The following is a 12514-nucleotide window of genomic DNA, read 5'->3' as shown; positions in this document are numbered from 1 at the left end:
TTTAATTTCAATGATGGTGAGCTTCTTTGTGTCTTGTGGATTATTTGTATATCTTCTGTGGAGTATCTGTTCAACTTATATACCTTCTTTTGTGTGGTGCTTGTAAAGAAAACTATGTATCTTTTGTGTAAGTTGTGTTCAAATATTATGCCCAATTTAAAATTAAGTTGTATGGTTACTAACATAAAAATTTTTTCTTACTGTGTATTTTAAGCACTTTTTATATTTTTTGGAAACAAATTTTTCATTAGATATTTCTGTAAATATTTTCTCAGTCTTTAACTTTTCATTTCCTTGCTGGTATATCTCAAAGACCAGAGTACTTGTAATAAAAGCTGACTTACTAATTTTTTTCTTCTATGACACAATAAACATAAGCCAGAAAAGAAGCTTTGGGTGTCACATTGAAAGACTCGCGGATCCCCTTACCCAAGAATCCAACACTGCCACTGGATGCAATCAGCAAGAGGTTCTTGTGGTATTGTTAAGCAGGCGCCTGTGGGTGGTCAGCAGCTCCTGCTAGCTGAGCACACCCGGCTGGGGTGGTGCTGGGTTTTTATAGACAGGTACAAACAAGTTTTGGGTGGGGCACAACTGATTGCTTGACAGTTAGAACTTTTGAAAAAGGCATACTTGGTGTTAGTGGATTGGCCCTGGAAGACCCCCCTCGCGCGAAGAGAAAGGCGGGAAGGGGAAACAAAGAGGGGAAGTTTGACCTTATTACTCAGCAGAAAGACATCCTGTCTATGTGACCATGCAGCCCCCTTGCCCTTGTCTATGTGACCATGCCCCGGCTATTAGGAGAGGGTATCTTGTTCAAACAGGAGTCAAGTGTCATGCCCTAAAAGCCAAGCGGGTTACAGAAAGGCAAAAGAGCAGTTACATTGAATTCAACCCTGGGGGAAGGGTCTTTTCATTGCAAGGGGAGGAGGGGTACTTTTACACAACAAAAGAGCAGTCAATTAGTTAACAACTGGGGGGGGGGGTCTTTCAACATCTCAGAAATCTTAAGGCAGTGTCATGGATTTTTTTTTCCCTAGGTTTTCTTCTAGAATTTTTAGTTTTAAAATAAGTTCTCATTTAGATTTATGATCTGTTTTAAGTTAACTTTTGTGCATGGTACAAGAATCAAGGTTCATTGTTTGCATGCAGATGGCCAGGTATCCTAGCACTATTTGTTGAAAAGATTTTCTTTTCACTATTGGTTTACTTCACCCCTTTGTTAAAAAATCAATTAACCATTTAAACATCTTTCCAAATTCTCCATTCTCTTTCATTGATCTGTATTTCTATTCTTATGCCAATACTATACTATTTGATTATTTTTATATTGTTTTGAAATCAGGTAGTATATAAGTCCTCTATCTTTGCTGTTCTTCTTTAAAAATGCTTGGTATTGAGGAGAGCCCAGGCAGCAACCTCTTTGACCTCAGCCACAGCAACTTCTTCCTAGAAACGTTGCCAAAGGCAATGAACCATTTCAAAGAACCATTTCTTGGTTTCATTGATCTATTTAATTTTTAACATTTTTATTTTTATTTCTGCTCTACTCCTTATTTCTTTCCTTCTGCTGCCTTTAGGCTTTGTTTGTTGTCCCTTTTCTATACATGTAAGGTGAGGCTGTTTGAGATTTTTCTTCCTTCTTGAAATAGGCCTGTATTGCTATATAGTTGCCTCTTAGAATTGTTTTTACTGCATCCAAAGATTTTGGACCATTGTGTTTTCATTTTCATGTACTTTATTTCTGTTTTTATTTCCTGGTGTTGGGCTGGCAGGAAGGGCTACTAAAGATGGTGAAAGTTCCCGCCACAAGACCTGAGCTCGGACAGGAGAACAAAGGCCCAAGCAGGAATCTGAGACCCCCCGCCCCGGGCTCCCGTGGACCAATGGGATCCCGATGAGCAGGCGGGATATCCAAATAAGGGAAACTTCCAAAAGACCCCTGAGCTTCCTCCGAGACCCCTTAAAAGCCCCCTCCTCCCTGCCTTGGGCGCGACTTCCGCCACTCTGCTTTCCAGAGTGGCGGAACCTCGCCCGAGGGTGCCCACCTCCTCCCGGCGCAACTTTCCTGGCTCCCCTTCTCCTGAGCCCTGAAACTTCGCCAGAGAGCATTTTTAATAAATCTTGCCTTGCACCCACTTTGCCTGGTGTTGTGTTTATCTCGCCGGAAAAAACTTTACACCTGGTTGACCTATTCATTGTTCAGTAAAGCATGTTAAACTCCATGTATTTGTGTTCTTTGCAGATTTTTTTCTTGTGGTTAATGTCTAGCTTCATAGCATTGTGGTCAGTAAAAGATGCATGGTAGGACTTCGATCTTCCTGAATTTGCTGAAGCGTGTTTTGTGAACCAGCATGTGATCTTTTCTGGAGAATATTCTGTGATACACTTGAAAAGAATGTGTTTTCTTTTAAGATAGATTTAACAGATATACTCAAAATATCCTATTCCAGTGTGTCAGTCAAAGCCATTGTTTCCTTGATTTTCCATTTATATTATCTGACCATTGCTATAAATGGTGTTTTTAAAGCCCCCTATTATTATTAGCTCCTTTGTTACTGTTTTATATATTTGAGTGTTCCCCTCTTTGGTGCATAAATATTGATAACTTCTATTTTCTTGTTGGAATGTCCCTTTTATGATTATATAGTATTCTTCTTTATCTCTTATTATAGTCATTGATTTAAGGTTTTTTATCTGGGGGGGTCTGGGTGGCTTAGTTGGTGAAGCATCTGAATCTTGAATTCAGTTCAGGTCATGATCTTGCAGTGGTGGGATTGAGCTCCACATCAGGCTCTGCATTCAATGGGGAGACCACTTGAGATTCTCTCCCTTTACCTCTTCCCCTTCTCACACGTGCTCTCTCTCTAAAGTAAAACTTTAAGTTCTATTTTGTCTGAACTAAGTATTGCTACTCCCACTTCCTTTGACATCCATTTGTATGATAAATGTTTTTCCATACCCTTTCAATTTGCAGGTGTCTAGGCCTAAAACGAGTCTACTATAGGCAGTATAAATGGGTCTTTTTTCCCTCAATCCATTCTGTTTTTTTTTTTTTCTTCAATCCTCTATGTCTTTTGATTGGAGCATTTAGTCCACTTACATTCTAAATAATTATTGATATGTATTTATAGCCATTTTATTACATGTTATATTTTTTGAAGTGTTTCTCTAATCCTTCTCTTATCATGATTTTTGACTTTTTTTTTTTAGTGATATTCTATCCTCTTCTACATATAGCTTTCTATATTAAGTTGGTTGTCATTTAACTTTGTGACCATTCTTTGTTCCTTAACTCCCCACATTTTAGGTGTATGTTTATATTTTATATCCTTTTATTCTGTGAGTTCTTTGACTCTGTGTTTTTTTTGTTTTGCTTTTTTTTTTTTTTTAAGAGGAAAGAATCATTTTTACTACTTTTGTGTTTCCTACCTCTATATTGTCACTTTTGGGGTTTCCTTTCCACTCAATGAATCCCCTTTAATATTTCTTGCAGGACTGGTTTAGTGGTCATGAACTCCTAGGAGGTTTTTGTTGGGGAAACTCTTTATCCCTTCTTCTATTCCTAATGGTAGTCCTGCTGGATAGAGTGTTCTTGGCTGCAGATTTTTCCAACTCAGCATTTTGGATATATCATGCCACTCTACTCTGGCTTGCAAAATTTTTTGAAAAATCTCCTGCTAGCCTTATGAGTTTTCATTTGTAAGTTACTGACTTCTTTTGTCTTACTGCTTTTAAAATATTGTTTTTAGCATTATATTTTGCCAGTTTAATATATGTTCTGGTGTAGGTCTGCTTTTGTTGATTTGATGGTAGTTTTTGTGCCCCCTGGATCTAGATATGTTTCCCTCCCCAGATTAGGGAAGTTTTCAGCTATTATTTCTTCAAATAAATTTTCTGCTCCCTACTCCCTTTTTTTCTGGAACTCTTAAAATACAAATGTCCTGTTTGAAGTCACCGAGTTCCTTAAATGTATTGTTTTATATAATTCCTATTTCTTTTCTTCAGTTTACTTCCCATTCTGTCTTCTAGGTCACTAAATTTTTCTGCTGTTTCTACCTAGTGTTCATTCCATCAATCATGTTTCTCATTTTGTTTATTGAGCCCTTTCTCTCTTCTGTATCATGCCTTATTTCTGTTAAGGTTTTCATTCATGTCCTCCACTCTTGTCTCAAGTCCAGTGAGTACCCTCCTGATCATTGCCTTAAATTCTCTATCAGGTATATTACTTATATCTGTTTCACTTAGATCTCTAGGCATGGCCTTGTCCTGTTCTTGCATTTGGGATAAATTTCTCTGTCTCCTCATTTTTTTTTCTGCATTTCTGTGTCTATTTCCCTGTGTTGAGAAAATCAGCTATGTCTTCTGCTCTTGAAAAGAGTTACTTTATAAAAAAGAGGTCTTGGAGTGCCCTGCAATAGAGTGTCCCCTGTTCACAGAATCTGGCATTTCAAAAGAGTATTCTGTGTGTGATGCCTATAATCTGTTGTTGTGTCTGAGTCACTTTTCCTTTCAGTGCACTTGTCTGCACTGACATTCTGCCTGTTGTGGGCTGTGCTTGTTCTCTGTAGTGTTAGTAGGACCCAGGCACACCAGTTCTGAGGGAGCATGGCCACCAGGGAACTTGGGAGTGGGCAGCAGGATTAGCAAAATTTCCTTTAGGCCGCAAATCCTATGCCAGATCTCTTGAAATGCTATAGTGGCTGGGGGCCATACACCAGCAGTTGGAGGCACAAGGTGTGGGGCATAGTATGCAGCAATGTCTGGGCAGGGTACATGTGCAGCTTTAACAGAACTTACCTTGAGGTCAGGCCTGAGTTATATTTTGCAGTGCTTGATATTGACCCACAGATCTTCAAGTTTGTTTATTTTTAACTTTATTGTTCTGTTTTTAGATTGTGACCTACTGATTTTTCATTCATTGTTTTTTTCTTCACCATTTCAAATCTGTTTGAGTATATACAATATATTTTTCATTTCCATTAATATGCTTTTCTTCTCTACAATAGCCATTGGATTCTTTTAGTTTCCTTCTCTTAGTATTTACTATTTGTTCATTATTTGAATATTCCTTGAACAGGATTTCCTTTAATTTTTTAATGTATTTATAATAGCTCTTTGAAGTCTTTGTCTTAAATCCAACCTCTGAGCCCACTCAGTGTCAAATTCTAATGGCTGCCTTTTTCCCTAGATATGGGTCATTCCTGTTCCTTTTCACATCTCATATATTTTGGTCAGAAATTAGTAAAAAGCATTTGTAGTTGTACTCACAGTGAATCTGAAATCGGTTTTGTTCTTTGGAGGGATTTAGACTTTAACATGCCTGGAGTCAAACTGAAATCTCCAACCACAGATGTTTTTTCTTTTGCCTAGTTCTCTAAGGAGTTCCTCTGCACCTGCATAGTTCAGAGGCCAAACAGGCAGAGATTGTAGTCAGAGACTCTGAGTTAGTCAGGCTTTCATCCTCCTCTGTTTTGTGTAGATTTCACTGTGCATTCAGATGTGTGGCAAATTCACATGCTTTCTTTCAATTTTTGTTGGGTTCCCTGCTGTATCCAATAAGCACACATAGTTTAGCAGTTAACCAGGTATATATGGAAAGCTTATTGTATCAGTTGCTCTATAGCTTTCTCATATCCAAAATCTCCCTCTGAAATTTCTAACTGCTTTGTTGCCTGCTCCTGAGTCTGTCACCTCCAGCTCATAAAGCTGGATTTTCATCGCCCATGTTTGGTAGTTGGTGGAGCTTGGGAATGCTCTCAGACTCCCACCTCCCCTCCAAAAGTTAATTCTTAGTTATTACTCAATGCAGTAGCAGTTTCACATGAATTAGTATTTCCCAAGTTGTTGCCTACCTTTGGTTATTTTCCAGTGCCCTGAAATGATTGTCACAAATGGTTTTGTCCAGTGTATAGTCATTTTCTATGGAGCAGTCATCTGACCATCTCATGCTGTTGTTACCAGAAGTAGAGTCCCTAGATTACTTTAAGGATAAAAAGAAATAGTGTGCATTAAGTGTTGGGTATAGTTGCTGGCATATGGTAAGCACTCAGCAGGTGATAGAATCTGTTAAATAATAACTGGAAAAGCTAGATCCCTCAATGGACTCTCAGTATTATTCATCTCTTCTGGAACATAGCTTCCAAACTATGTGCTGGAGGATCCATCTCATCAGCCCTCAGGTTTCCTGTCACCTCCACCTTATGTAGGATTCCAAAATCCTCCATTTAACTACTGTTTCATGCGAATACTATCATTTTCTGTGTGTGTCATGATGTAGAAAGGCTTAGGAAGCATTACTTTTAGAGGACAGCCTGGAGCAGGATCCCTATTGGGTCTTCTAGATCTGCTTTCAAACAAGTTCATGGGAACAAGTCTTTTAAGGTACTTTTCAAAGTTCTCTGAAATAGGAACTCCCTTACATATAAGACTCTTCATTCAATAAGTAATGTTGATGACTTGCAATGTGCCAGGCCCCTTTTCCCACCTTCTCTTAATTCCAGGAGTAAACCAGAGGTCCTGACTCCAGTGTGGCCCATGGTATTCTCTTCACTACCCTAAGGGATTGAAAGGCCCTAATTAGATGTGTGGCTTGGCAAAGACCTCTGGGTGTGTACATGCATGCATACATGCAGGAGATAGCTCTAGTAATAGCTCTGAGTATCCTGCCATATGTCTTCTAGGATAGTGCTGCAGAATAAGGTAATGGTGATCTTGGGTCACACAGTTTACAGTGCTGTATGGGAAATAGGCAGAACTTCATTTCAGTTATTTTCTTGTCTGGGGCCAGTCTTTTCAGTCACCAACACACGGTTACTGTTGCAGCCATCAGCCTTACTAGCTAGAGATGGACAATAATGTTGGTGCTCTAAGTCGTTGTTGGAATTTTCAAGTTTCTATTCCTGCTTGTGTGAACTAACCCTCAGTAGAGTTCTTTGTGCCCTAGGCTTATGGGTTTATGCTAATTCGTATAACTTGGTGAATATATATCTACTTTCACAACTCTAGCATATTAACTAATAAATATTACATTTGAACTAACTTGGGTATTGCTTTTTACTGTTTATCTGTGTCCCAATTTGATTCAAAGAGGTTAACACTTTTATAGAGACCTATGATTTAATGGCAAAGTACATCAGCTTCCCACTAATGGATCATGTTTTGATGTTGCCACTTAATAAACCTTTTATGTAACTGTCAGCATTTCTGTGTGATACTAGCTTCAGTAAAAATAGCCTATGATGCCCACTTTTGAAGTAATATAAAGAAGACATGATTTACACATAATAAATTATGGCAAGAAAAATAAGCTTCACTGTTAAAAAAAAATACAAACAAAAAACACATTCCCAGGGAAAGGTTTACTGTTGGTAATTAAAATGCTTTACAGAAATGTTTCACTGAAAATAGTACAATGGTGAATTGTATTATTAGACTTACAAATCAAAACCCCAATGAGATACCACATCACACCAGTCAGAATGGCTAAAATTAATGAGATAGGAAACAACAAATGTTGGCAAGGATGTGGAAGCAGGGGAACCCACTTACACTCTGGGTGGGAAGTCAAGCTGGTACATTCTTTACTCTGGAAAGTGGTATAAAGTATGGAGGCTCCTCAAGATGTTAAAAATAGAGCTGCCCTATGACCTACCAAATTGCACTACTAGGTATTTACCCCAGAGGTATAAATGTAGTGATCCAAAGGGGCACCTGTGCCCCAATGTTCATAGCAGCAATGTCCACAGTAGCCAAACAGTGGTAAGAGTCTAGATGTCCATTGACAGATGATTGGATAAAGATGTAGTACATATATAAAATGTAATATATACAATATGACTCAGCCATTAGAAAGGATAAACACCATTTACACTGATGTGGATAGAATTGGAGGGTATTATGGTGATGGAAATAAGTCAGTCAGAAGGACAATGATCATATGGTTTCACTTTTATGTGGAATAAAACAGCATAGAGGGATCATAAGGGAAGGGAGGGAAAACAGAATGGGAAGTTATCAGAGAGGGAGAAAAAACTATGAGAGATTCTTAACTATGGGAAACAGGGTTGCTGGAGGGGAGGTGGGTAGGGGGATGGGTAATTCGGTGATGGGCATTAAGAAAGGCTCATGATGTGATGTGCAATGGGTGTTATATGCAACTGATAAGTTACTGAACACTACATCTGAAACTAATGATGTACTGTAAGTTGGCTAATTGAATTTAAATAAAGAATAACATAAATTTTTCAAGCAGCTGCCAGTGCACAGTTCACACTGTAACAAGGGAAACATGGCTTCATCACACTCAAGTTGCAACAACCTCTTGTTCTTTAAATCTGTTTTTCATCCCTGCACAAGCAACTGCTAGTACAGAAAGATGTGTTAATTAAGTCCAGCATAGTTCATTAGGGAATCATTCTCTATCAACAAGAGAAGTTTTGAAGTCAGTGCCAAAGGTTTATCTGAGGTTTTGTTTTAATTTAATCAGTTCATGTTTGGGCCCCTGCAATTAATATTCTTCTTCTAAAATGATCCTGAAATCTATGTACCATTTCAAAGTTCTGTAGGTAAAATATCAGATAAATTTAAAAAGAAAAAGTCTGTGAGGTAACTTGGTAAAGTATTGAACCAAGATATTTAAAGCTTGAAATTAAATGTCACAACCATAGTTGCAGAAATATATAGGAAACATGAATGATTTGTTGTTCATGACGCAATGGGTAGGCTAACGATGCTATATTCCACAGTCATGGAGGGATCCAAGCTCTTTTAATCTTTTCTCAGTCTTGCAGTGGGTTCTTGCACCCCTAATCACATGAGGAAAGTGAAGGTGAAGATGATCTCAAGTGAAGTTTCAGGGGCCAGGTTTGAAAGAGGTACATAGTACTTCTTCCCTCATGCCATTGACCAGACTAGTCTCTCAGGGCCGCCTAAATGAGCTGAAGAAATAGACTGTGATAATCTAAATAAAAAGATAAAAATAAAGATATTGATGAGCACCACTAATCTTGATCACAAGCATGGAGCTATACACTTACATAAATACATAACATGAGCTCTGAACAGGTGTATGAGGCCAATAAGCCTTACTTCTAAAAACTTAAATATTTGGTTACTATGTGAACTTCCCCTCATTTTGTTTTCTTATAAGATACCCCTTTTTATTGAGAGAAAATTGACAAATAGAGTTCTCAGAATGTAATTTTCAAGTTCATGTTCAAAGTTTCATTCAGGGAATACCATGTGCTTAGACATTCGTCACTTGCTGTTAACTTTTATTAAAATATTTGTACAGTAAGCTTATTGTAGATAAACTTGTACTATACCAACTATGTAATACAATTATATTTTTCATCTCATTTGTATTTATAAGCATTTTATTTTCTCTTGAAATATCTTTTGTAGCTAAAACATTAAAAATATAATATGTAACTGACATATTCCCTGCAACGTATCTAAAAGTTAAATATATACTGAAGAAAATTAAAAAAAAATCTGTTGCTCTACTGTGGTATTTTCTGACTTATATTTTTAACTCCTAAGTATAGAAGGCATTTCTTAACCTCTTCTAAAGTACTTCTTCAATACTAATATTGTTTCACATGCACTTTTAGTTTAAAATAACATAACTTTGAATAAGCACTGATGTGCTTCTTTGGATGTATGACTATAAGGATCAATGCCTCCTGAAGATTACTAGAACCAAATTTCTTAAGTTTATCTGACACAATCACAAGTATTTTAAACTTCTAATTTTTGGTAGTAGTTAATAATTATGTTACTCTAAATCTGTCACCATTGAAAACTTTAAATATATTAACCTCTAATATATTAACAATTAAGAACATGAGAATATTCTACCAAGATCAGTCCCATCTTTCCCAAATGAAATGTTAGGAAATGTAATCAGCATTGAGTATCAATGAGGTATGAAGATGAATAAAAATAATTCCTATACTTAAGCTTGCATTCCAGTTCTGAATGGGCATGAGAGCTACTATGTGAATATGTGTGTGTCTATAACTAGAGATCTAGACATGAGAGTATCTTCCCAAAATGGACAGATGGAAAAGTGTCACTGAGTCTTTGGTGATTTTTAGTGGATGACATTTTTGGAATGTTTCAGAAGGTATTAAGGACAAGATCTTTAAAAATAAAATGAGTTGGTTTACAACAAATGATGGAACGTTATATTTAAATCTGAGGAATCTGTATTAGCATGTAGGGGCTTACTTAATCACTATATTTTATATATAATGTTCACAGTGCAAGGATCATAAGAGTTCAAAATGGATTAGTGGATGTGTAGAAAGATCAATGGATGGTCAAACAAATGAAAGTTAGAATCATTTATTTTTATTCATCTAATCAAAAACCAAAAGTAGTCCAAAACTATGTAATATCATAGAAGAAAAGATAAGCAAGAATTTCAAGAATGGGTCATACTCCAAAGATCATTTCACAAATGTTTTCTTCCAAACAGACCTCAGAGTTAAGGATATAGACTGTAATTAACACATGCATAACAAGTTCATAGTAAGGTAGCTAGAACTTTATGAGGTAGTTCATTTCTAGGCTTTAAATCTTGGGTTAATGAGTCTGTGAGTGATGGCTCTTAAGGAATAAAGAGTACCAATGTGTATTTGCCCTAAAATCTTTCTTTCAAGAAGCATGGAGTATTCTCTTTGTGGGGAACTGGCAAAAAAAAAAATCTAGAGTTAACTTTCTCAAATCATTTCTTAGAATTGAGTCATTGTCTGGTTATCCTACATCCTTTCTGTCTTCTTGGCTGTTGGATTGCCCTTCTCTAGACCCTCTTCAAATTTGTCTTTTTGTCTTTTTTATTTCCTTGGTAATTTTGGGATACTTTAAGGCTCATTTTTTAAAATTTATTGAAGTATAGCTGGTCACATAAAGTTATGCTGGTTTCATTTGTACAACATAGTGATTCAAATCTATACCTTATGTTATGCTCACAGGTGTAATTACCATTTGTCACCAACCAATCCTATTTCAGTATCATTGACTATATTCTCTATATCCTACCTTTTATCCCTATGACTCTTTCCATAACCAGAATCCTGCACCTCCCTTCCCCTTTCACCCATTTTACCCATCCCACACCACAGCCTCCTGCTCTCTAGCAACCACAAGTTTGTTCTCTGTATTTATGGGGAATTTATTTATTAATTTGAGACCGAGAGAGAGCATGAGTAGGGGGAGAGGCAGAGGCAGAGGGAGAGGGAGAAGCAGCCTCCTGCTGATCCAGGAGCCCAACATGGGGCTTGATCCCAAGACCCCAAGATCATGACCTAGAGGAAGGCAGATGCTTACCTGATGAGCCACCCAAGTGCCCCTGCATCTGCTTCTGATTTGTTTTTTAGATTTCATGCACAGGTGAAATCCTACAACATTTGTCCTTCATCGTCTTACTCCATTGAGCGTAATACTCCTTAGGTCCATCCATGTTGTTGCAAATGGCAAGACCTCATTATTTATGGATGAGTATTATTTTATTTGTGTGTGTGTGTATACACACACCTAAACACTTTCATCTATTCATAGATCAGTGGACTCTTGAGTTGTTCCATGTCTTGGCTATTATAAATGATAATGCAATGAACATTGGGATGGAAATATCTTTTCAAGTTAGTGTTCTCAATTTTGAGGGTGACTACTCAACAATAGAATTACCAAATCAATGGTATTTCTATTTTTAATTTTTTGAGGAAATTCTATACTGTTTACCTGAGTGGTCGCACCAATTTATATTCCCACCACCTATGCATGAGGGTTTTTTTTTTTTTCCTCCATAGCCTTACCAACGCTTGTTATTTTTTGTTGATAGTATCCATTCTGACAGTTAAAAGGAGATCTCATTGTGGTTTTGATGTGTATTTCCCTGGTTAGTGATGGAGAGCACTTTTTCATGTGTCTGTTGGTCACCTGTAGGTCATCTTTGTAAAAATTTGTATATTCGGTTCCCTGCCCATTTAATCAGATGTTTTTGTGTGTTAAGTAGTGTAAGTTCTTTATGTATTAATTATCCAAATTAATAGTTTGGATATTAACCCCATATCAAATACATCATTTGCAAATATCTTCTCAGTAGGTTGCCTTTTCATTTGTTTATCATTTCCTTTGCTGTGCTAAATATTTTTATTTTGGTGTAGCCCCAATAGTTTATTTTTGCTTTTGTGTCCCTTGCCTCAGGAGACCTATCTAGAAAAATGTTATGGCCACCCTCAAACAGATTATTGCTTATGTTTTCCTCTAGGAGTTTTATGGTTTCAAGTCTGACATTTAGGTTCACTAATCCATTTTGAGTTTATTTTATGTGTGGTGTAAGAAAGTGGTCCAGTTTCATTCTTTTGCATGTAGTTGTCTAGTTTTCCCAAGCACCATTTATTGAAGAGACTGTCTTTTCCCTATTGTATATTCTTGCCTTCCTGTAATAGATTGATGGACCATACAAACGTGAATTTATTTTTGGGCTCTCCTATTGTGTGCCATT

Source organism: Mustela nivalis, assembly GCF_964662115.1.
Source record: "Mustela nivalis genome assembly, chromosome: 2".
NCBI classification, from domain to species: domain Eukaryota; kingdom Metazoa; phylum Chordata; class Mammalia; order Carnivora; family Mustelidae; genus Mustela; species Mustela nivalis.
The sequence above is the reverse complement of the archived record's forward strand: the minus strand, read 5'-3'. Positions refer to the sequence as shown.